The sequence below is a fragment of the Onychomys torridus genome, chromosome 23 (assembly GCF_903995425.1).
Source record: "Onychomys torridus chromosome 23, mOncTor1.1, whole genome shotgun sequence".
Lineage (NCBI taxonomy): Eukaryota > Metazoa > Chordata > Mammalia > Rodentia > Cricetidae > Onychomys > Onychomys torridus.
This window is the reverse complement of record NC_050465.1, coordinates 50,245,915-50,273,445: the sequence shown is the minus strand read 5'-3', so window position 1 is coordinate 50,273,445 and position 27,531 is coordinate 50,245,915. Positions and strand designations below refer to the sequence as shown.

Genomic DNA, 27,531 nt, shown 5'->3' with positions numbered 1-27,531 from the left:
CACTGGGCATCCTTATCTTATAGAGAACAGAACATGGCTCGGATGAACTGTTAGGCATTTATTATCCAACACAAGGAAGTTAGAAAACCCAAACAACTGCTTGGGCTTTGGAGGAATGGATCAACATTAGAAACCATTCTGGTTACTATGGAGACCCTTGGGATCTACTGGACACTTGTATAGCATTCCTCAGAAGGCAGCTTTTGCTTCTTGCATTCATTCTACTTGAATTCATCATAATTAAGGACAAGCTTGTTTACTTTTTCAAATGCTCATGTCAGTGTCTCTGAACCCATTCCCCTTTTTCTCTCCGGAAACCTGAATGTAGCAAAAATGATGGTATGAATAAATGTTATCGTTAGTCATCATTCTGGCACAGTCAGTCATCGCCAGACTGCCACTTCATAGGCTGCTGGTATGACGAGCCTATACGGAAGGATGAAGGTTTAAGTTAACCAGTGCTTTCCACTAAAGCCAAAGCACATGATGAAATACAATGAAAAATCCAGTGTGATCACAGGGACCACAGACCAATAAGGCACTTAATGTGACACAAGTTTGTCTTTGGTGTAATAACAGAAGGTATAAATTATATATTATTAAACTATTAAAGGAAGTTTGGAGTGCTGTGGATATCACTCTGTATAAATAAAATGCTGTTTGGCCAGTGGCCAGGCAGGAAGTATAGGTGGGACAAGAGAGAAGAGAATTCTGGGAAGTGAAGGCTGAGGGAGGAGAGACACTGCCAGCCACCGCCATGACAGAAAAGACATAAGGTACTGGTAAGCCACGTGGCTCGTGGCAAAGTATAGATTAATAGAAATGGGTTAATTTAAGATAGAAGAAGTAGATAACAAGAAGCCTGCCACAGCCATACAGTTTGTAAGTAATATAAGTCTCTGTGTGCTTACTTGGTTGGGTCTGAGCGACTGTGGGACTGGCGGGTGAGAGAGATTGGTCCTGACTGTGGGCCAGGCAGGAAAACTCTCACTACAAAGGAGGTTTTGTTTCAGGCCACATTTCATTAGATTTAAGTAAGATGTTATTAAAAGTACTAATATAATATTCTAGGTTACACATCTTCCTCAGGTTTATGCAGTTTCTCTCCCTGAAACAATCAGGCTTTGCTGATTGTTTAGAATGTGGAGTGATGAGATTCCTCCTTGGGGAAAGTCTTGCAGAGCAAGTATAAGGATCTGGGTTTAAATTCCCTGCACCTACATAAAAGTCAGTTAGGTCTGTTCATGCCCCTGTTCTTATCACTGGGACCCTGTCTCCAAAACAGTAAAAAGTGGAAAGTACTAGAGGATGGCATCTTATATTGAGCTCTGGCCTCCACGCATATGTATGTGATGTATGTATGTATACACACACACACACACACACACACACACACACACACACGTCAAGTTAACTTATTTCTTCTCTTTTTTGCCAACTATTTTTATTAGGTTAAAATATTCTTTGATGAGCAGAAATTATTTCTGCGGAGAGTTCAGAAGACCAACTTGTGACTATTTGCCTTGGCTTTGGTTACAGCCATGATTACACACGTTCCTTCTAGGAGTGTTTCAAGTCTAAGAAGCTGTTAGCTTGCAAATATGTCTCTCTGTTCGTATACCGATCACAGGAAAAGGTACAGGGTAGACAGTTTTCTCTTTTCAATGTAACATCTTATTTTTTTTGGGGGGGGGGGGCAGGGGAGTTCAAGACAGGGTTTCTCTGTGTAGCTTTGAGCCTGTCCTGGATCTTGTTCTGTAGACCAGGCTGGCTTTGAACTCACAAAGATCTGCCTGCCTCTGCCTCCCGAGGGCTGGGATTAAAGGCATGCGCCGCCACCACCCCCGGCTTTAGAACAGTTCAAACAAATGCTTTCTCCCGAATGCATCAGGTGAAAGGCTTTGTTAATTTGGTTGAAGGACTCCTTGCCCGTCACAAATTCATCAACTTTTATCTTGTTGGACAGATATTCAGACCTCAGCTTTGGAATGCTCTCTACACTCTTCCATCCTCCAAAGGCAGCCCCTTTCCATGTGTGTCCTGTCACGAGGGAGAATGGACGAGTGGCAATTTATTCACCTGAAGCAGCAACGCCAACCACCACATGCCTGCACAACCTTTGTGGGCAGCCTCAAGGACTGCTTTCACGCCCTTCACATTGCAAATACATTCAAAAGAGTAGTCCACTCCCCAGTCTGTCTTCTCAATGAGCACTTACTGAAATCTTGGGGCTTGATACATTCAGAGGATCCCAATTCTTTGGCCATTGCAACTTTATCTTTATTGAAGTCGATACCCAGAATGCACCAGACACTTTATATCCCATGGTCAGCACCAATTCCACTCCTTCTGGGACAAAGATGGAGCAGGTAGAACTAGGCTCTGCCTTGGCAATGTTCACACTAGCACTCCGACAGGTTGAGATGCCACAGCCAATAAGGCAGGCTTTATCCAAAGGGGCTGAAGGATCAGTTTTAGCAACGGAGATGGAGCATACTTGGAAATGTGCCGGTTCCCATGATAGGAAAAACGGACTTCCCTTTGCAGGTAAATCTGCTAGTGCCATCTGGCATTAATCCTTACCCCTGAGCGACTCTTATCTTCTGGCAAGTGTTTGTTTTAGGATTCAGACAAAAAAATGTGAAACCGGATGACAGTATCACCTGCCTTCAGCTTAGTAACCCCCTCACCAATGGTTTCCACAATTCCAGCACCTCCATGTTCCAGGATCATTGGGAAATATCCCTCCTGATCAGCTCTACTCGGGGTAGAGGCATCAGTGTGACAAACAGCATTGGAGATAATCTTAATTCGAACTTGATGAGCCTTTGGAGGTGTTCTCTATAGAGAGAGGCTTTCCAGCCTCCCAGGTGACTGCAGCCATGCAACTGATCACCTAGTTCTCCACTTTCACAAGTTCAGGTATGCGCACTAGTCGTCCACCTATTTCTTCTCCTTAAAGAACATGTGCTACTTTAAAAGAGTATCTCTACATGTGTATCTATCTATATACCTATTGGCTGTTTAGGGACTATTATGCCTACACTCAAGGCTATACGTTTAATATTATAGCATTCAACTTTGTGTTCTTTAACTAATTAATAACATACTTTTGTGCAATATGAGAAATTCTAGAAAGCAGTAACATAAGCATTCCATGGCATACAGATACATGCAACCATATCCAACGTTTTTACATGGGTTCTGGGAATCAAACTCAGATCAATAGATTTGTGTAGCAAAGGCTATCCCACTGAGCTATCCATCCAGCCCATAATTATATGACTCTTTGAAAGTAGAAATAAAAAAGTTAAACCACAGTTGATGAGGACGTTATTAGATATATTCTGACACATCCTGTATTTCTTCATTCAGTCTCAAAGCATGATTATTTTATAATATTTAGGAGCAGATATCATTTGCTATGTCAATGATTGTATAATTGTAACTGATATTTTTCTTACTACTTCATCCACCTTGTTATTTGACAGTAGTAATGAAAATTATGGCAATAGTGATTCTGTGAAATCTTCAGAGTAAAGCCCATGCTGGCAACATCTTAAAAGGCACTCAGGGAAATAAATGTTCTTAAAATGTTTACTTATAATATGAATAATAGATGAAAAGTAAATGTTGTCAGCAATTCCCAAGAAAACAAAATGCAGGGAAGACAGACACATGAAGTATTAGGAACTGGAAAACAAATCTAAATCTTAGCACTCAGGGACTTTTGTAGCTGTTTACATTACATAAAGACATATGGGAAACTGCTAAAATTACACAAAGCAACCAACCAATGCAAAAAAATCCATTAAAATCACACAGGATTCAGCATAATTAAACCAAACATTTTTTTTTAATGAAAGAATCACTGTTGTTTTGTTCTTGCAAATTGCTAAGAAAATCCTTCCACAGCCATCAGGAAGGTCACACATTTCCTCCAGAGATAAAATGGATTATCAGTGCTCATGCCCTCATCCACTTATATTCTCCTGGTGCTTGTTGTTTGTATATTTGGTTTTTTGTTTTTTGTTTTTTGTTTTTATTTTTGAGGCAGCTCTATCTCTTCCTGAAATGTGAAGGAGAAGAACATGAGTAAATTTGATGAGGAATGTCATCAGGGAAAAGCAAAAAATAGTTCTGTCCTGTCCTGTGTTGTGCAAACATCCCATCTCAGAAGCCCTGTGTCTCTCTTGGGAGTACTCAGGCTCCGGACAGGATTTGAAGTCCAAGACTTAGAACCATATAACTGGAAAGCTTGGCCTAAAATGATGTAAGGAGCTAGTAAAACATTCTAGTACAATATAGTAAGTAGATGTATGGATACCTACAAGAGGAACTTTAAACTGGGTTGTGAGGGGTAACAAAAAGCCCACAAAAATATCATTTGATTATGGTCGTAAGTGAATTTTCTGGATATTGGAGCCCATATTCCCAAAGTTAGTTGTCTTTGTTATGTGTTTCCACAATAACAAATCTGATCCACTACTAGCAGCGCATGAGTTTTGAAGGGATTAGTGGGGGATGGACATTTTAGGGCATCAACATGTTGCCTTTCCATGGCATAATCTATAACTTCAAACTTACGTTTATCCAAAGTCTTGTCATGTTACGATTCATCTTAAGTATCTCCAGGCAGAAACCCCTAGAAATGATCTGTTTCTGGGCTGTGCATACATTATAATAATCTTTAGGTCTATTCTCATGTTTTACTGTCCTGATTATAATTGCTTTATATTAAATCTTAAAATCATACATAGCAACTCCTTGATCTTTGTTATCTCCAAATAGAAAAGTAATAGTTTCATATATATTGCCCAAGCCAGACTAGTCTGATTTTAAAACCAGAATGTAGAGTTTTGAGTAAGAATGGCTCCCATAGGTTCATACATTTGAATGCTTGGTCCCCAGTTAGTAGAACTGTTTGGGAAGAATTAACAGGTGTAGGCTTGTTGAAGGCTATGTTACTGGGGGGTAGGGGTGTCAAAATTTAAAAAAACTGGCACCATTCCCAGTCTCTGTCTCTCTGCCCCCTCTCTCTTTCCCCTTCTTTCCCTTCCTCCCTCCCCCCCTCCCTCCCTCCCTCCCTCCCTCCCTCCCTCCCTCCCTCCCTCTCTGACTCATAGCTCACTACATAAGCTCTCAGTTCCTGCTCCAGTGCCATCCCTGCCTGCTTGCCTGCTGCCATTCTGTCCACCATAAAAGTCATGTACTCTAGCCCTCTGAAACTGTAAATGCCAAGTTAACTCTTTTGTTCTATAAGTTGCTTTGGTCTTGGTGTCTTATCACAGTAATAGAAAAGTAACCAAGACATGAACAATGATCACAAAGAAAAGTCGTACAGACTAATAACAAATAAATATGGGCACAAACTTGTTTTTAATCAGCAAATAAAATCTAGCAATATATAAAGGGAATAGTACGTTTGACCAAGTAGATTTTATTTTCTAATGAACTCAAATGTATTTTGACAAGTCTAGAAACTTCTCATTTTCTCGTAAGGTTTAAAATAAACTTTTTTATTTTAACAAATTCCTACCAGGATTTTGATTGGAATTAGATTCAATATGATGATCAAATTGGGGCAAATGCTGCCTAAACAATAATGAGTTGCTTAACTCATGAAGACATATTACATTTTTCATTGATCATTTGTTTACTAGTTCATGTCTGATTCTCCTCTGCAATGTCTTAAACTTTAAAATAGTGCATGATCTGAAAATTTAACCATGGATATTTCACATAAATAGATGCTTTTGTAAATGGTGGTGTCATTATATGCATATTTATATTTTATGTATTTTTACTTATATTTTGTTATTTATATTTTTCAATTTTCATTGCCTCTATAAGAACAGAGCAGAAGTAACAAGGGCCAAATCTTAAAATATAGATCATATTTAACAAATGCTTCACTCAAAAAGATTCTTAGGTACTAAATAAGCTTATGCAAAGATGTTCAACATGATTTTTAGCCATTAGGGAAATGAAGTCATTAAAACTGCAGTATAATTCCACCTTTCACCTGTTACTGAAGCTACTATTTATATGAAATGCTAATAATCCAATATTTTTGATACCAGAATACTTAGAATTCATATATATATATATATATATATATATATATATATATATGTCAAAACTGCATAATCATTGAAGAAAATTACTCAATAGGTTTTTATATATTTAATCATCCATTTACATATCATCTATGAAGCTCATTGCTAGGTTTTTGTCAAACTGAAGTATAGCTTACATTCATACAAAAATCTGTACATGAACATCTATAACTGCTTGATTATAATTGCCAAGGATGGCACACAAGGGGATTTTTTTAGTGATGAGTTTTCATCACCACTAAAATATCTGGCATCTTGGTTATGCTGGTAATTACCTGAGTGTACAATTTTGTCAAATATCATTAAAATGTATATTTAAGATGGAAAAGTTTCTTCTATGGTAACCATACCTCAATACACTTCACTTAGAAATGCTGTAATCATTTGTAAAATTACTTCAAGGAAGGTGATTTTTAACAGGGGCTGGAAAGCTGTGCCTGAATAAGGAAAATAGGATTATTAAAATCCACAAGGACTTTGATTTCCCAGGATTCAGTTTAATGAACAATGCTGCATTGATCACAGCTTCAAGAGCACTTGTATTACTTTACCTCTTGTTTTTTCCATCCATACTTTCAAAAAGATTGAATTTCCTGCCTCCTAGAGAAGGAAAGCAAAGCAACAGAGCAAACAAGAATGACGCATCACTCCTCACAGGGTTCATTCATATCTTTTATGGAACAAATTCCGTTTTCAAGATGTGAGCATTTCTTAAGTTTTATTTGGAAAGTCATTACCTGATGAACAATTCTTGTTCAAGAGTACCTTATCTTGACAATGCTCTCGTTAAGTCACATCTATCCATTTCTTCTGAACAAAACACTGACTCTCACTACAGAACAAAGACTATCACAGTATTCTAGAACTCTGGGTAGGGGAACTGTCTTATTTTAAATAAAAGTAATTTTATAGACAGAAGCTAGTTAAAACAACTGTAAATGATATATGGAATGGCTTTCACCCAGCATGTATGCACCTACCAAAAATTAGTTTCAATGTCTATCATCTCTGTAATTCTAACATGTAAAAGGCATTATTATCTTTAAACATCATGAGTTTCATAAAGATGATGACTGCGAAGACATAGATATTTAAGGAACAACCCAAATAAAAAACACTGGTGAAGATTATCACAATACTTTATGTATGTGTGTGTGTATATATATATATATATCCTACAACATCTAATGTGTTATGTCTGCCCTCATTTTTTCAAAATACATAAAATCATTCCCAGTCTATGAAATGTTCAGGAATAAGTTTGCATTATTATTCAAGTCTTTATTTAATTTGATTATTTATAGATTTTTCTTTATTAAAGGACTCAGAAGGAAAAGAGAGGAGTACAAGTTTAAAGACCACAGGACCAGAACCCTCTGCACTGCGTCAAGTTACAGCCATTCTTCACAAAAGAGAGAAAATGGAATTCCTTGCCAGATGGTAAGAGCTGACAACAGAACACTATTAAAATTGTTTTCTAATAGATTTCCAAGATGATCTACATGAGGTAGGTACAGGTGAAGGTATAGATACAGAAGTAAAGGACTACCAGGAAATATGAAAGACTTTCCTGTAAAATTTTAGAGTTACTAAGTAAAAATCATGAATTTGAAGCAAGAAAGGTATATGACATAGGCTTCACATACAAATATAAAAACAAAAACTTATATTTTCATCACATAATTTATCATTTTATTCATAGGGAAAAACTGATGTTTTGAACATTTTAAATCTGTATTACTTTTTAAATGTGTAGATGCAATATATGGGTTAGAATTTTTAAAACTCAAAAGAAAAATAAAATTTCAAGAATTTAGTGAAAATTGTATTATTTGCTAAGAGGGAATATAACATGAATAATAAACACAAATACCCACAAGGAAACGTGATTTCAATGAGTTGGATAAGTAATCATGTAGTGGTCTGGTTTTTAACTCACTAGAAATAACAAAGCATACTGTTATTTCTAAATTCTACAGAATATGCAATCTTTACTTTGGGGTGTGTGTGTGTGTGTGTGTGTGTGTGTGTGTGTGTGTGTGTGAGAGAGAGGGGGGGGGAGAGAGAGAGAGAGAGAGAGAGAGAGAGAGAGAGAGAGAGAGAGAGAGAGGAGACTGAATTTAATTGTCATTACTTCCATACATGACTGTGACATTTTACTGGAACATAGGCAAATCACCAGTTGCTATATCACTCAAAACAATACCTCCTCCCTCCCAGCACCCATATCACTTCCTCCCACTACCTCTAATATCACTCAGTGAAGGGCAGGGTCTTATGAACCACTCTTCCTACATAATGAAATGGTGACTGGTCCAATTGTGCAGGTCTTGTACAGGTAACCACTGCTGCAGTTATCTTTCCATGTTACTATGTTCTAGCACTCCTTCCCAATCTCTCCTCCCTAATGTTCCTAATAAGCCTTGAGAGAGGTGGGCTAGAACTTGTAACAACAAAGTAGAAGCTTATTCCTCATTATTTAAAATAATATTGAAGTTTATTAAGTCAAAGTATTAGAAGATGTTTCATGTAAAAGGCTAAAGTTTCCCTTGAAGAGAAAAAATGACATGAATATCCATTTGACTAGCAGAATTTGGGTGTCATCCACTCTAAATATCAGACCTTTTCCAACTTTCTTGCCATGTATCACATGTATTTTTCCTTGGCATGTTTGATAGACTGTTTATAAGAAAAGTTCACAGGCTTCAACTCCAATCAGATGTGAAGGTAATAACCTTTAATGTAGCTTTTTCTAAATCTCCTTAACATGACAACTATTAACAATCCAAAACATGCAAAAAAATTATCTAAGCTTTAATCTCAGCACCTGAGAAGAACTGACATTACAACGCTGCCGGAAAGGTCTGGAAGCATGGCTTATCTTCAGATCACAGGACAATATGAACAGAAGTAGTCTACATCTATACTATTAAAAATTGGATACCTGAGGCCAGAGAGTTAGCTTAATGGCAGGGCAGTTGCCTGACAAGCATGAAGTCTAGGGTTTAGTTTCCAGCATCACAGACAAAGCTGGTCAATTGCTAATAACTATGTACCATGTTCTTTTTTTTTTTTTTTTTTAGTACAGAAATTTTATGCAATCAGACCACAAAGAAAAGACATAGACTGGCATGAGGCATATGTCAATAAGCACCATTTAGCCACTCCACAATGTACACACATTTCAAAGCAATGTATTATGCAAAAGTAAATACATTTGTTGGCAATCTTAAAAGTAAAAATTTTGTAACCTCTCCAACCAACTAGTTCCTTCACATCCTTCAGGACATGGCACAACAGTCCTCACTCTTCAAGGAAAATTATCTTTGCAACAGTTGGAGACCATTACAGAAAACCCCAACTGATCAAAATGCAGAGGTGTCGAGCTCCGTCCCAAAGGCTACATCTACAACAGTTCCCACACGTTAAAGATCATTGTGGAAGAAAGAAAGAAATATGGTTAAGAGTCAGAAGACCAGAGAGTTTCCTGTGAGTTCATCTCCTAGTAATGTCAGAAGCTACACCTATAAAGTCTCACCAGTATGACCACCCAACCATGAGCTAAATAAGGACAACACCAATAGGCACACCAAGTGGATGGGGAAAACAACACAAGGCGGCAACCCTAAAAAAAGAACTGTAGGAAACGAAGAAAAGCCGAGAGCAGGAGAAATAGTCTTTCCCCGGGAAGATCACCTCAGCTGGTTACCCCATACCCAAGGCTCAGCCTGGAAAACATACATAAATGGAACATTACATAGACTGAATTGGGTTGTATTTATGTGTTTGGGAATACACAAAACACATACACTCAACAACAATTAGGCAATTGGGGCCATGAATTTGAAAGTGAGGAAGGAGGGTTTGGAGGGGGGGAAGGAAAGGGGGAAATTATATAATTACATTATAATCTCAATTTTTTTGTTGTTGTTGTTGTTTTTTGTTGTTTTTTTTTTTTTCAAGACAGGGTTTCTCTGTGTAGCTTTGCGCCTTTCCTGGAACTCACTTGGTAGCCCAGGCTGGCCTCGAACTCACAGAGATCTGCCTGGCTCTGACTCCTGAGTGCTGGGATTAAAGGCGTGCGCCACCACCGCCCGGCCTCTTAAATTTAATTTCTTCCTTTCACGTGTTTAAAGTTCTCTTCTGAAGTTTGGCACAGTCCCTCAATGAGGAGCCTGCCATACTGCCATACTGCCATCCTTTTCCCATAGTCAGAAACGAGAAGTCCATGCTTAACCGCTGTAGATTCTGAGACACATGCGATCGCCAACAGCTGAATTCTGTAGCATGAAGTGAAACCAAGTCCTGACCGCAATTCAAGTTCTGGCCCTGTCAAAATCAGCTTCCTCTGTGTTTGCCGCGGAGCCTGGAGAACAGAGCGCTGTGATTTTAGCGGTGTCGTTTATTCTCCTGCCTCAGGACAAGTGAGAGTCTTCCTCTGTGTTTGGTGCGATGCCTGGAGAATAGAATGCTGTGCTTTCCACGGTGTCGTTTTATTCTCCAGCCTCAGGACAAGTGAGAGTCTGAGACTGAATGCTCTCTGAAGTAGCAGTGCTAAAGATAAAAGCAAACGGAAGTAGACACCGCACTAGTCTGAAAAATAAGCGCCAGGCACAGGGACAGAGAACAGAAGCAAGGTCAAATTACACGGGAGCCAGCAGCGAAGGCACGCCAACAAAAAGGCTTTGAACTGGAGTCTAAACAAAGCCAGTTAATAAGTACGACTACAGAAATGATAATGGTGGAACAATGTCTAGAAAATGTTCAAGGAAATCAAACCACCCTGGGTCTGAAATAAAAGGGAGACAAGAAAACTCTCTGGAATTCAAGAGTAGAAACAGAAACTATACAAAATCTGCAGAAGTGGATAGGAAATCCACTCTAAAGCAGGAAGGACCAAAATATTTTTCTAACAAAAAACAAGAAAATGCAACAGTTTAAAAACCTGGAAATATTTACAATAATAAAGCATAAATAGTTTAACATGGAAAAAAGAATGAATATAAAATAGGCAAATTTCAAATAATTTGTTGACTCAGAGTAAGGTCTGTGCCTCTAAACTGAATTGACTTTTAGATTGTTTTTAAAAACAGATTTATTTTTCTAATGTACTCCATCTGCTCTGGCTCTTATGTTCTTTCTTCTTCCTGTTCCATGATGTTTCCAGAGCTCTGAGGGAAGCTATTTGATGGAGACCTCTCATTTAGAGATGAGGGTTCCAAGGTCTGTGTGTGTGTGTGTGTGTGTGTGTGTGTGTGTGTGTGTGTGTGTGAATAATGTCTTCCTATGGGTCTCTTTATTTATTCCCATCTGCTACAGGAGGAAGCTTCTCTGATGATGACTGAATAAGACACTGGATCTATGAGTCTATGCTCATTTTAATATTAATTAAATCATTAATTAGTTAATAATCATCTTATCACTACTTTTTTTTAGGACCAGCATTTGAGCCCTCTAAATCAAGTGGGCAATGCACAGAGACTGAGGCAGCAAGCCCAGGGCCGGCACGGGTCCATGCCAGGTCCTCTGTACCTATCTTACAGCTTCCCGTTTAGTGTTTTATGGGATTCTGAGTGTGCGAATGGCTGAGTCTCTGACCCTGGTGCCTTCCCTTGGCTCTTTTTCTTCTGTAGGATTGCCTTGTCCAACTTCAAAGTGATGGTTTTTGTTTTATCGCATTAGACTTTGTGTTGCTTTGCTGTGTGGTTATCTCTTAGAAGCCTGTTCTTTTCTGAGAGACAGGACGAGAGTGGATCCTGGTAGGAGGGAAGGTGGGGTGCAACTGGAAGGAATAGAGACAGGAGAAACTGCACCAGGATATATTGTATGAGAAAAGAATTTATTTTCAGTAACAGGGAAATTTTTATTTTATTCTTTATTAAGAAAAATTTTAATTAATTTTACATACTGACCACAGATTCCCCCCTCATCCCTCTTCCTGCTCGCCCACAGCCTTGCTCCCCAACCCACCCACCCCCATTCCCTCCTCCAAAAAGGTAAGGCTCCTTTTTTAAATTTTTTTTTATTTTTGTTTTATGTGTATGGGTTTTCTGTTTGCATATACCTGTACACCACATGTGCGCAGTGCCCACAGAGGCCAAAGAGGGTGTCACATTCCACAGCACTGGAGCATGTGGGTGCAGCAATTCAAACCCAGCTCCTCTCAAAGAGTATCCAATGCTCTCAACTGCTGAGCCATCTCTCTTTTTCCCTAATTTTCAGATTTTAAGCAAGGAACAAAATTCATACTCAGATAGAATGTCTGGCAAAAATTTTGAGCTACAAAGTCTGAGTTCACTAACAGAATCCTAGCATTAAAAAATAGCAATTATCAAAATGTGATTATTATCAGTATATCATGATGTTACTGGTATAATCTGTGCAGTTCTGGATAAAAATACACAAGGAGAAAATGGTTATATAATTTTTTGTTAACGTTTGTATTTTTTTCTTTTTCCTTAGTACATTTTTTATCATGAAGGGTTTGGTTTCATTTTTAATGCTTCCGTTAAGATAGAAGTACATCACTTCTCCCCTCCCTTTCCTCCCTCCAGCACACCCAGACACCCTCCCTCCAGCCTCTCCCATGCCCCACCTCTCAAGCTGATAACTTTTTTTCTTTATTTTTACATACGTAAGGGTATGTACAAATATGTAACGCAACCTGTTAAGTCTACTTTAGTTGTTTGCATGCATATGGTTTCCCAGCTGATCACCCTCATTGCAGGGGGGGGGGCAGGGGGGATCTAATAAGAGGACAATTCCTGGAAGGGGCTAATTCTCCTTCTGTTACTTGCCTATAGTTCTATGTGCATGGATGAGACCCCACAAACATTACCTCTCCCCTTTCCTCTGTTCAAATCCTCCCATGTGCTCCCTCACTCCCTCTCAAATTATTATTCTTTTATAATTATTATTGCCACATATATATATATATATATATATATATTCATAAACATATAAAAAAAACAACCTATTGAATCAATTTAGTGTGGTTTTGTACATATTTGATTTCAGGCCTGACCACTTTGTATTGGATAACCAATTAGAGGTTTCATCCCTGGGAGTGACTCATTCTCTCTCAGTAGTCATTTAGTTGCCCATAGTGCTTTGTCTAGGGGTTGGACCCTGTGAGATTTCTCTGCATTTGCATGTCTATTCGCATTATGTGTTCAGGTCTTATTCAGGCACCATGTTGTTGAAATATCATGAGTGTAACTTCCCTGAGTTTCTAGGAGACAAGATCTCTGAGCAGACTCCCTGGTCCTCTGGCAATTACAATCTTTCCACCTTCTATTCCAAAGTGTTTCCTGAATCTTAGGTACAGGGATTGTGTTGTAGGTGTAGGCTTGGGGCTGGACTCTACAGGATCCATCAATCTCTGCACCATGACCTCTTGTGTGTGGTCTTTCTGTAACGATAAAGAGAAGCTTCTTTGGTGAGAAGTATACTTATCTGTGGGTACAAGGACAAGTTTTAGCATGTGGTTAAGGGTTGTGCTAGTTTAATAAAGTGATGGTAGTAGATTCTCTTCTAAGATCAAAGACCTCAATAGTCTCAGATGGTTGGCTTTGTTCCTAGTCTAGGCATCATTTCCCTCCTGTGGAGTGGGCCTTAAGTCTAACTTAAATAGTTGTTGGTTACCACCAGAATATAAGTGCCACTACTGTACCTCTAGTGGTGTTTTATCATGCTGGTCATTGTTATAATTCATCGGTGTAACAGTTGAGTAGGACTACTGATTGCTTTCCTCCCTCAGCTGTATACATAGTACTTTCTGGGATTATAAAAGCTGGACTGCAGTAAAGAGACTTTCAGGTTATCTCCAGGTCATATCATCTGAGTACTGTGTCCAACGTGTGCACTGTCTTCATGTAAGGACTTACCTTCAACCTCTGAGAGGCAACCAAGGGCAACAGCATCAGGCTATATTGTTTGGGGAGCTGTTGGACTAGCCTGATCAATGAATTCAAGTGGAGGCTTCTCATGCCTGGTACTGGAGCTTTTGTTATAGTGTATATGGCTCCTGTGGGAAGCATTGTCAGCCCTTGATGTAACTTCATTTAATACTTAATACACATATGTGTACTTTTTTTATTATGTTAGATAAATATGAAACAGCGTGATTCCTTAAGACACTATCAAACATCCTCAGTGCTAATTCTTCCCTCCTCCCTTCCTCTCCTTCTGTATAGGACTCCCTCCCCCTCACAACACTGGTTGTTTTTTTTTTAATTGCAACTGAAGACATCCATAACCAGTTCCAATGTAAGAAAATACTATATCACTCACAGATTTACATGTAAATACATTACATTTATTATTTTAAGTGAAAGTGCTTGAAGGCATTGCTCAAAGATTCAGAGTTCCCTGGCAGCATAAATATTTGCTCCAATTGTAGACAGTGTTCTGCAGTATATGGTATAACCGAAGACTGCCTGAGCATAGAAAGGTTACTGGTGTTTTGCTGTTGATCTCTAGTCTCATGAAATAGCTGAATTTTATTTTAGCAGTTCTAATACCTCTCTTAATAGATCATACTGGCTACTGTTTGTGGACAATCATATCACCTGCTAACAACAGTATTTTCTTTTGTGCTTCGGAGTTTTTACCACTTAATTTTATTTTCATCCTGACTACATTGACTATAAGTTCTTGCTGTCATACAAATTTGTTTCAGAAACATATTTACAGTCTTCAGTGTCTGAATCTATAGACTCAATTGATTTTGCTGCTCAACTCTGGTCCTTGAGAATTTGGTTTCTAAAAATTCAGGTTTGAGTTCATTCAAAAATCAATGGAGGTAAATATAAGAACAGTTTGGTCTGTGCATTTACTGTTTTATAAAGAAACTCTTTTCTAATATTGGCTTATTTTTATTTGCTCTTGCCCACTATGTTTACTGTGTCACTGTACTCCCCATGGGAGGCCTTACCTTTTCAGAGGAGAGGATGGAGGGGTGGGCCTAGGGGAGCAGGAGAAGAGATGAGGGGGCGTCTGTGATTGGTATAAAAAATGAATAAAAAATTTCTTAATAAAAAAAGAAACTGTCTTGTGGATAGTTTATAGGGTGTACGTAGTCATCAACTATGAAGCTACAGTGTGATGAAGCATGGCTGGATTTGTCTTGGGTGTTACAGGATGCTATGAACACTGGGGATTTGTTAAGAACAATTAGATAATTACTGACTTGGAAAGTAGTTTCTGTTAACTTGGAAAGTAGTTTTCAAGTGTAGTTAGAGTTTTTCTCCAGGTCCCACTAAGCCACAGCAGTCCAGTAGCCCACTTATAAAATGTACACACAGACGCTTATATTATTTAAACTGCTTGACCATTAGCTCAGGCTTATCATTGTCTAGCTCTTACTCTTATATTTAGCCCATTTTTATTAATCTATATTTTGTCATGTGGCTCATGGCTTACCACTACCTTACATCTTTCCTGTCATGGCGGCTGCTAGCTGTGTCTCCCCACCCCAGCCATCCATCTCCCAGAATTCTCTTCTCTCTTGTCCTGCCTATACTTCCTGCCTGGCCACTGGCCAAACAGCATTTTATTTATACAGAGCAATATCCACAGCACTTCCCCTTTTCTTTTTTTTTTTTTAAATGGAAGGTTTTAACTTTTACATAGTAAAATTACATATAATAAAACAATTATCAAGCAAGAATTACAGTTACAATATTAAAGAAGATATCCTATCTATCTTATATTTGTGAGTCTAAGGTTTTATATCTAACTTATCTTTTATCATAACTGAGGAAATTATAACTATCTAGTCTTCAATCACATCAAAGACCTCAGAAGGATATAATATTACCTGAGAACTGGGAGAAGGATGCAAGCAATTTTCAGGAGTCTTGTAGGGTAGACAGAGACAGCTGGCAGCCTGGACAGTCACCTAATGTTCCTTTGTAAAGTTGGGGCATTTGTCTTCAGCCCACAGGGATAGAGTCTCTTGGTCACTTTTTTTAGTGTCCTGTAGAATGTCTGTCACTTTCCTCTGCGAAGCAGGAACCTGAAGGCCCATTTTGTCAAGCAAAGATCATTGGTCACCTTTCTATGGGTCCTGCATGTCCAGTTGATCAAGCAGTCCAGGCAAGAACAGTTTCTTGCCCAAATGTCTATTATTGTCAAGGTGAAGATAAACTCCATATGAAGTGTCTTCAGTGCCCATCCTCCTCTCTGAAGTAAATCGGTGCTGCCAGGAGCAGATATGTCTCACTGTCCAGAAAGTCTAAATTTTAAAAATATTTTAAATGCCATATTCTATAGACCTTTGAAGTGTTTGAAGATTACCTGTCTATCTGAAATATATCTATGTATACCTAGAAAACTTAACATGACTATAAGTTTAATTATCATAGAAGACTAATAGATCTGTATTTCTTAATTATCCATTACAATCTAAATGAGTTGCATAAACATAATATCTCAAACAAGAGTAGAAATATATATACAGAATAACAAAATTAACTTTAAGTTTGTATCAATAGACTAAAATCTATACCAATGTAAGACATTTTAAACAAGTTGTTCTTTAAAAGTAAGTTCATTAATCTACCCTTTCATCCTATTATATCTATATCATTCGAGTGCTGGAATTGGTTTTTAAAACCATGAATCTTGAAGACTACTCTAAGTTTTATGAATGTCCTTTAGATAATTTGATAATTATGCCTGTTAAATCTAACATTTTTAGAAGAATGCTCATAGTTTTTATATACTTTTATTTGTGTCATAAAAACAATAACTTTTTTATAGACTTAAGGTACTTAGTGGGGGGGGTGGATGTCAGAGGAGAACTTGTGAAAATTGGTTCTTTCTGTTCATCATGTGGGTCCTGGGAATCAAATTTGGGTGGTCAAGCTTGACTACAGGAGCCTCTACTTGGTATGCCAACTGGTCAGTCTATAAGCCATACTTTGAAAGTTTTACTATCCTTAATTTAAATATAGTAATTGACAAAATTATGGCTACAATGTGATGTTTCAATACATGTTATTTGTTTCTTTTTTATTTTTACTTTTTGAGAGTATCTCATTTTATAACTCAGAATGGACAGGAATTGATTACTCTAGCTAGCTGGCTGGCCCTAGAGAGCCCCCTTATATGCATCCAGAGGGGCAGATTATATAAGACTGCCTCCTCTGCCCAGTGGCATGTTCTGGAGACGTGAACTCTGATCATCAGCTTTACACAGGAAGTGTTCTGTCCAGTGAGCCACGCCCTCAGTTCCTAAAAGACTTTTAAAACAGCTATTTCATCTTAATTTTATAGAAAGATGTTATTATGATAGGTTTCCCCTTTTGGTATTGATACATGCAATTTAAATCCTTTCCCATTTAACAATATGGAAACTACAATGTCAGCAATCCATAACTTACATTTAAATTTGATGAACCGCTTCACATTATTCCCATTTACTGACTTGCCCAATATTAGTTTGTTGTGATCTAGAAGGCCACGGTTCTGGTCTTTATTTGCTTAGAGTTTTAATAGGTTCTTTTTTGTTCTTTTTCATTTTACTTACTTACACAATGATAGATTTTCTCATATTCAAATTAGTTTTCGCTTTGGAAATTTTAACTAGAATAAAAAAGGAAATTTTTTCATATTACAAACCCTACACCCCAAAACAAATTTTAAAAACCGCTCAAATGGGTCAAAGTGACAGTAAGTCACACTGAGAGCCTGGGCACGTCTGGTTCCTACACACCAATATCAGTGGAATTTTAAAGAAAATCCATCTTTCACAATCACATGTCAAATCATTTTACTGTAATGCTATTTCATATGTAAGCTGTATTGCTATACATAAAATAAAGTGTGGTGTTTAAAATAAATTTTAAAACCAGGCGGTGGTGGTGCATGCCTTTAACCCCAGCATTCAGGAGGCAGAGGCAGGTGGATGTCTGTGAGTTGGAGGACAGCCTGGGTTACAGAGTGAGTTCTAGGAAAGGCATCAAAACTACATGGAGAAACCCTGTCTTGAAAAAAAATAAATAAATAAAAACAAATTTTAAAAGATATTAATTAAATTTGTTTAAAATGAATCCATTTTTAATATACAATTTGAGTTGTCAATGTTTATTTGAATTTTTGGATCTGTATCTGTAACAAATACTTGATTTTTCCAAATGAGTATTAAGCCATCCTGTAACAAATGGGAAAATCTTAGTTTTTCTCTTTATTATTGATATTTGTCTTGTTTTCCTTCAAAAATACATTTTTCTTCATGTTATTGATGGGAGTTCTTTTGTGAAAAACTTATTTATCTATGCCTCCAGGTGGAGAATTTAGCATTCTCATGATTGGATTTTCCTTCATGATCAACATTTTTTTCTTATTAAATGAAAGATGTGATAACATATATACAAATGTATGTATTTATATATGTGTGTTTGCATGTGCATGTGTATATCTGTATATGTGTGTGTACATATGTGTGCATGCCTGTGTGTATGTGTTTGTGCATATGTACATGTGTGTGCATGTGCATATGTGTATATATGTGGCTGTATGTGTGTGTAAGCATGTATATATATATATATATATATATATATATATATATATATATATATATATAGTGTGTGTGTGCATGTATGTGTACAAACACACACATACAACTAAGCGAAGGATATGAATTTAGAAATATCTAGGACGAGGATGAGGTTTCCAAATTCCCTGTTAGTCACCATTTCCTTCCCCCTTTCTTCTTCTATTCCTACGTGTCTCCCGAGTTTTATGACTACTGATTTTATAACTTTTCCTTTTCAGCTTGCCATATATTGATGCTTCTGTCAGCAATATAATATACTTTTCTGGTAGTAATAGACAAAGAACAGAGCATGCAAATTAGCTTAAATCTCACTAAGTCAGCACTTTTGCAATAATCGTGCATATTCTGTATGGACTTTCTTTTCATAGATGTTTAAGTTACTCGATCTGGGCCACAGTAGTGGAGGGTAAATTTTAGTTTCGAATGATTACGAATAATCTATAATCATTTTAAAAGGCTTATTATGTTTATTTATTTATTACATACATTGAGATACATGGGTGCCATGGTATGTACTCAATGGAAATCAGATAAAAACTTTCACCATGTGGAACCTCGGGCTTGAACTTATGTCATTAAGCTTGGTGACAAGTGTCTTTATTCACTATGCCATCTCACTGGCCCACAATAATCTCTGGTATTTTATGTATAGTGATAGTCCTATGCAAGTATTATTCTAAGGTACACACACTCATATACCCTACCAGCAGAACAGCTGCTCTGTAGATTCCATAGTCTACAAACATTCCAATGAACTATATAATGCCAAAATGCTTTCCAAGCTACTCTATCAACTTACCCTTCTCTTGCCAGTATACTTGCTGAAATATGACTTTTTCAGACTCTTCTTTTTCGGTCTGTTTTCTTATATCTTCTGGAGAAGCTGCACTACCTGGTTGAAATTTTCTGTGTATGGTCATTGCTATGGAACTGTTTCTATATTATATATTTCCTATAGGAGCTAAGATCTGCCTTACACTAGTTTCCTGACTCTGTATCAAAAGAAAACTGGTGTAAAGCTGGAAATGGAACAAGTTTGGGTTAGAATCTTGGCACTGATTTTATAAAATGGAACCACTTTTGTTTCCTATGAGGTTATAAGGATGAAATTATACTGAATGAAAAAAAAAAGACACAAAAGAGCACACTCCGTATGCTTCCATTCATATGTATTTTAGAGGAACTGAATTTATTAGATGCATGACCTTAGAATAATCAAACTGATTCTCTGAACTTAGTTACCTTTATTTAAAATGGAATTAATACCTACTTCAGTGGTTATTTTAGAATTAAGGTATGTAGTGTAAATTATAGCCTCAAACACAAAACCTCATCCATATCGGAAGCCTAATGTCTCTCTGCCTCTTTTGTTCGCTTTCACTTTTTGTTACTTTACATGACAATTACCGGACACCAGTGTGCTGACTCCCTGGTGTCTGCTCCCAGGAAAAGACAGGAAAGCAGAGTTCACTATTTTTCCTGTTGCTTTTTACAGATCTTAAAAACCGCAGGCTGATTTTATGAGAAATCTTTTTGAAAATAGCGCATCTCTTAGAACTATTAGTGTATTTTAGAAATATAAATTGTTCCCCATTGATGATATTGATTCCTGACTTCAGAATAAATTGTGTTGTGTTTCCACTCAATCTCATTAAACTAGCCTAAAGCAATGGTTCAACTATTCTCTGCTATAATGTTATAAAATTTTTATCGACTTCCCATTTGTCCTGATTTTTTTAGACAATAAGCTGTCGTTTAAGAGTCTCCAAACAGCCACACCTACATCACTGATCATACATGTACCCATATGATCAAGAGTGTTCCATTAGACACAGAGAACAAAGCTAAGTTAGGCCCAATGTTGCCAATCCTATTTCTTCTGTTTCTATTTCCATTGCATCACAAGGGAAAACTGACTAACTGGTTTAGAACTTTATTCCACTTAATGCTAGAAATATCTTTGCAGGGAAAAATGCATCAGATTAGAGAAAAGCAGTTTTGAAAACCCTGTGCTCGTTTTGAGATTTAGGGAGCAATTATAAAGAATGAACAATTATTGATTTTGAATTTGGGGTCATATACATACAGCAGACCTTTTATTAAGCTGCAGATACATAGAATTTATGTATGTATTAAGCCACAACCCAGCAATACAAACTCGAGTGTCCAAGATCCTAATCCTGTTTGCTACTCTGCTCTTCTTATCAACTCCAGAGACCCGTCCATTGTCACACTGCCACTGTTTGTGCTTCTTGCACTTCTGTTCACACTCATGTATACTTCTACACACACATGAGCACACACACATGCATGCATGCAAATACAACACACAGAGAGAGACAGACAGACAGACAGACAGACAGACACTGGCAAAGCTAGACCTTTATTTAAAATTTGAAAACATAAGACCCAAGCCTCATGTGGTGGCGCACACCTTTAATCTCAGCACTAGGGAGCAGAGGCAGGCAGATCTCTGAGTTTGAGGCCATCTTGATCTTCAAAGTGAGTTCCAGGACTATGACACAGAGAAACGCTGTCTCAGAAAAGAAAGGAAGGAAGGGAGAGAGGGAGGGAGGGAGGGAGGAAAAAAAAGTTGAAACATAAAAAAGAGAAGAATACCATTTTAAAATCTTATTGTTTTGCTAGCACAGAGATGTATAAATTATCTGCCATTTTTTGAGTATTGACAATTTGTGAGTAACATTGGAGACCTCTGGTCATGTTCTATGTTACTTCATCATCATGACAACCTTATCAACTAAATAATATCTATATTTACACATCATAGATGAAATAAAGGTACAGAGAATCTTATTGTCCACACAAGAAAAAAAAATAGTATCCTTGCTCTCTGTCTCTCAAACCTTACTATGAGTCACTTCAATCTTTTTATTTCCTAATGAAATGTGAATCCTACTTATTTTCTATATGAGTATAAATCCTTACATTTCAAATTATTCTTCACATTAGTACAGATAATTACAGTAGAAGCAAGTTTAATCTATTACATAACAGAAGCAGAATTGTCTGTTAGTTGTTGATCTGATCTTTAAAGTGAATCTAGCTTGTCTGACTCAAGATTATGGAGGTGGGAAAGTCATCATATTGGCTACGGACTTAGTTACGAGGGGAGGAAGAATTTCTTTGTGATTTCTGAACTTGTTCTAAAGATATCTGCAGAAGTTAGTGAGTCTCTAAGTTTTAAACTCTGAGCACTAACTCTTAGAGAGGCATTAAATGCTAATGCTAAAATCTAGTCTTCAGACTGTAGGCATGTAAAGCATATACAATTGTCTTTTATAAGTAACAAAAATATGTAATGTGTTTAAGATATTAAAATACTAGAAATGAGAGCAACACATTATATGCAAGAGCCATTGACTTTTATGCTAATTACAATTAATTAATTAATTTACAGCCATCAATTTATATGTGCTATATTTGCAACTGAAGAATAATTAAGGAAGTAAAATTGACTAATTTTAATAGGAAAAAATGATAGAAATTAATATAGATGGCAAAGCAAATGACCATGATAAGCCAGAAATGAAAAGGCAAATGAACTTGAGAAACCATTATTCCAGGTGAAGACAACACCACAGAGGCTGAAAATAACATTTTCACATGATTTGAAATCTCCCCATAGACCTAAAGCAACTTCTTGCTTCTAAACTCAGGAAGAGATTTCTCTTCCATGTGACAACTGGGCATCATTGATTAAAACCAAAAGAAGCAAGCAAACAACAACAGCAAAAACCTTCCTGCATAAATTAGGAGAGGTGGAAGAATTAACACATGTTAGAGGGACAGGAAAATAAATGTAGTCATTAGCATTGGACAGTTTGGCTATGGATGAGCAAATAGGGTCTTAATGACCCAATATGTCATAAATTTCCTGCTAGTTGTGAAATTAACAAAGTTGACCTTGTAAAATGGCAACACTTAGAAATAATCTTTCAATTTTGCTTCTGAAATGTTAATAAAAGAGATAATTTCTATAATACAAAAGAAGCTATTTTTCTCTAAATATGCCTAATATAGGTGTTCATTTCTTTTTAAAATACATATTTTTTTATTTATTTTATGTGTGCATGTTTGAGTGTGCATGCACACTTGTGTAAATATAAATACGCAATGTCTACAGAGTCCAGAAGGATTCCTGGAAATGGAGTTGCAGATGGCTGTGAGCTGCCCCTTGTGGGTCCTGGGAACTGAACGAAGGTCATTTGCAAGAGCAGCATGTGTTCTTAACCATTTAGCCATTTCTCCAGTTCCAGGCACTTACTTGCTGCATTGGCTCCTAATTGTTCTTCAATCGCGTCCAAGGCAGCAACTCTCATATTTCAGTTTATATCAGTGAAGGCATACTATATTATATGCCTTCTTCAGTGACTGGATAAAACAGAGATTCCCAAGCCTTATCCTCAGAATACCTGACTCGGCCTTGGAGGCGTTGGAATCTCAGTTCTACCATGTGTTCCGTGATGACAGCTTGAGGTGAGCTTTGAGACCCCATGATCCAGAGTCCTGGATGTGTGTTATCCAGGAGAAGAAAAGGAGCATGAATACCAAAAGACAGACTCAAGGTTCACAGTGACCTAATGAACTCAACTGTAGAATACAGATACACCTTCTCAAAGAACATGACTTTTCACCCTTCCTTTACTCAAAGTGTTGGTCCTTGTGTATAAACATATAGATTGTAGTTTAGTATGCTATCTTTTTCCATCAATCTATAATGCAGTTTGGGTATGCTGCAAGATGTGCTTGACTGTGATGCAGTCTTCCAACTGTGTATAAAGACAAGTGTGTTTAAATTATTACATGTGTGTATTGTTCACTTTGTCTCCCCATCTGAGTAGAGAAAAATACCTTGATGTCAGTCAAAACACTTCTAACTTGTCAAATTGTTTTTCATGAAGTTACATATCTATAAAAGACAGAAAAATAATATTGGAGAAAGAATTTTTCTGTAAAATAAACAAATGCCTTTTTGCTCTGTAGCAATTATTTGTATTTTGATTCTCAATGATGACTCAGAGTGAATGGAATATAAATGTTTCCTTGAGCCTCAAAGTGCTCACCATTATTAATCGAGACTAAAGTTATATTGGAGCAGATTCTGGTTACTTGCTCACAGTTCTCTCTTTGATTCATCCTGCTTCAACTAATTGGGTGCACATTAATGCCATTTGCTTAAAGGATAGATGAGAAGGCTTTTTGGTGTTCTCTAGAAAGAGAGAATAGCAGAACCACCTTTGCCCTCTCCTCTATAACTGTCTGTGTTCTTCACTCTTATCCCTTAGGCTTATCCTCTGCAGGGTATGGAGTCCCTTCCAAAATACATATGTCTGAGAACAGATATGTCATAAATGGCTTCACTTGGACTGTGATACTGCTGCTTGAAAGACATTCATTCAAGGGATCTGACTGGATCTGGAAGAGTCAGCTACAGAAATGGTAGTCATCCCACACCCCTCCCCAGCCCTTCATTGGTGGCTGGCCTTTCTCGCCCATCAGTGAACTATATTACAGAAAACTAGTGTCCTTTATCTCTAATCTGATTGCATACATAAGTAAAACCCTTACTTAGCAAAACAAACCTCAGTGTTACATCTGAAGTGTGGGTTGCAGTTTCATTGATTCATTTCATCTTAAGAACCTCACAGTAGAGATATAATGGCTCAACCAGCATATCTGTTCACTAGTTTTGGCATTATCCTCACTCATCTTAAAGGAAAATGTAGTCAACATGTGCCTTGCCATTTCCAGCATGTATGCACCAGGAGAAAACTATGCTAAGTGAAATAGACTCATAACAGAAGGAAAAACTGCATTCCTTCTCTGTAAGAGGTATCTAAAATCCTCAAATACATAAAATCAGAGGAAGAAATGGTGGGTGTGAGGCTCTGAGGAAAGAAGGAAAATTGAAATTTTTATTCTGTGCATGCAGAGGTTTGCTAACCATGGTGAATAAGCTAGATATCTGCTACCGAGTTTTTTTTTGTGCCTGTGGTTAGCAATATGGAGATCCATGCTCAAATTTCATGTTAAGTGTCTATTATTTGAGAAGTTTTCTGCCAAAATATACATAAAAGGGACACAAGAAAACATATGGAAGTGAAGAATGGCAATTACTTAATTGTGCTGGTTGTACCATTGGTGTGCAAATAGGACTATGTCCATCAACTACATGTATAAAACAGGTATAGATTTGTAATGTAAAAGCTATCACTGTCACTTGTTAGGGCTTTCTACTTACAATAAAGCTTTAAGATAGAAAATAATACCGGCCTTGTCTCAACATCTTAAGCAACTTTAAAAAGTGGATCTTATCATACTCACTTTTCAGATAAAGAATTTGAAGCTAAGTTAGATAATGTCCTAAAAATACTTGTGTGTGTGTGTGTTTGTTCACAAACATGTATGGTTATAGGCATATACATGTACATGCATACATCCACAAAATTTATAGAAATTACTAACTTAAAAACAAAAGCGGAAAATAATCAAACACACACACACACACACACACACACACACACTAGAATGACTTTAATAATTCATCTTTTGACTCACTTTCAAATCTTATTTTGTGTATGTAAAAGGCACTGGAGATGCATTTTGGAAAAAAGGGAATTTAAAAATATTCAGAAAACATTTTTTGAAGCACAGTCTCAATCTGTAACGTAGGCTGTCCTCTAACTTAGGCCAATCCTCCTGCCTCAGTCTCCTAAATGATGGCATTATGAGGATATGCACCATGCCTGGAATTATTTCTAAAGTAGAGATATATATTGTTTGTGTTTCCTCCCTTGAAAGAAACCTTATAAACATTGATATAAGTCTAAGTTATTATTCTATTGCTGTGAAGAGACACCATGACCAAGGTAACTCTTATTTTAAAAAAAAAAAGCATTTAACTGGGGGCTTGCTTACAGTTTCAGAGGGTTATTATTTACATCATGGCAGGAAGGAAGCAGTAGCTGAGAGCTTTACTTCCTGATCTACAAGCATTAGGCAGACAGAAAGAGAGAAAGACACTGGGCCTGGTGTAGACTTTTGAAACCTCAAAGCCCACACTTCTCCAGCAGGCCATACTTCCTAATCCTTCCTAACAGTTCACCAATTTGGAACCAAACATACAAATATGTGATCCCATGGAGGCCATTTTCATCCAGTAAAACCACTGCATTGCCTAATGACACATTTTAAAGTATAGCCATTTAATTATAAAACTTGGTAAACACATCTGTAATCTACCTCTCACCTGCTTGTGGCTAGCTTCTTGATGAAAGATAAGCAAAATATTTACTGAAAACTAATACAGGATTGGAATAAAAATCAGTTTTCAAACACATCAAATCTTTCTAATTCTTCACTCAGTAATGAATGATTAAATTTTTGGCAAACTTATTTCATAACAAATAAAAACCAATTTGTCAACAAATTTTTTTTAAGGCCCCATATGCCTAAATAGTTGTAATAGACCAATTGAATTTACCACATCTCTAAAATATTCACTAACACTGATACTATGTTTTTAATATTTTCAAAACAATTTCTTTTTCACAAACAAATATAGGGAAGACAAGATGCCCTTAGGCCAAGTGACATGATTTCAGAGTCAAGTACTAGTACATGTTTTCCTTCCTCAACAATACTCCTCATTATATACTGCTGTATAAAAACCCATAATTATAAATGGTTTGCACAGAATGAGTTAGATATATCCTTTTGAAACATTTTCATTTTTGAATGTTTCATACATGTATACAATATATATTGATCACATCCTTCTACTACTTCCTCTCTTGAACTATCCTCAGTTCTACAACTCCATCTCTCTCCCAACTTCATGTCCCTTGGGTTTTTATTATCATGAATAACGTAACACTTGGTTGATTTTAGTGTATAACTTTATGTGCGATAACCCATGTATACATGTGCATGGAGTATTAAAATATGTCTTTAAATTTTTAATCTTAACAACTTTTTATCATTTTCTATCCATTTCTACGCTGTGTTTTTCCCAAATGTTATTCGAAACCATTGAATCATTCCTTTTCTGTCTTCATCCACCACAGATGTTCTTATGCTTTGGCCACAGAGCTGTTGTGATGAATTAGACTCAGATTAGTCCTTTAATTATCCAGTCTTAGTTCTGAATGTCCTGGGAGATATTTATTACTTTAAGGTGAATCATTCCCAAAATGAATTATTTGGTTTCTTCCCAGCTTTTAAGACATAAACAAATCACCACCAGTTTCATTAAACAGAAAGTAAAGATAAAAATTAAGACAGCACATTTTCCTTGAACTTCTTAGTCGGTTTTGTGATATAGATGATGTCATATGCTCTAAATCTTTCATTTAGTTGGTGATGATTGCTGCATGACAACAAGTTGTTTTAGGATGAATTTTATTTTTTAAACTGGCGACCACTTAATAAGACTTAGCAGAAAACATCCAGATTTGCATGAAAATAAAGTATATTATTTAGATCCTTTGGCTGGGCTTTTTAGCTGAAATATGATGAACTTTCTACAGAGAGAGTGCGGTCCTTGTGCACAGAGATAAGCACTGGAGAAGCCAGGAAAAGTTAAACATGCAGGCTTCTTTCCTCAAAGGAAGGTTATGTTTACCTGTCCTCCTCCCATAATGCTGGAAAAGGATGTGGTTTACAACCTGGTGACCCTTTGCCATCTGCAGAGCCAGGCTTTGCCTTTACCCCACAGAATGTTTTGTTTATGACCCTTTACCCTGAAATCTTGAGCATTGTTTCTATGCCACAAAACTCATCATTCTGAAAGATGTCACTGGCAGTTTACAACAGCCTAAGAGACTTCTG

At 37.0% G+C, this 27,531-nt stretch overlaps 1 pseudogene; it reads right to left on the bottom strand.

Moving 5' to 3' along the window:
• Positions 1 to 1,819: 1,819 nt before the first annotated feature.
• On the bottom strand, positions 1,820 to 23,021 carry LOC118573027 (annotated as a pseudogene).
• Positions 23,022 to 27,531: the final 4,510 nt, after the last annotated feature.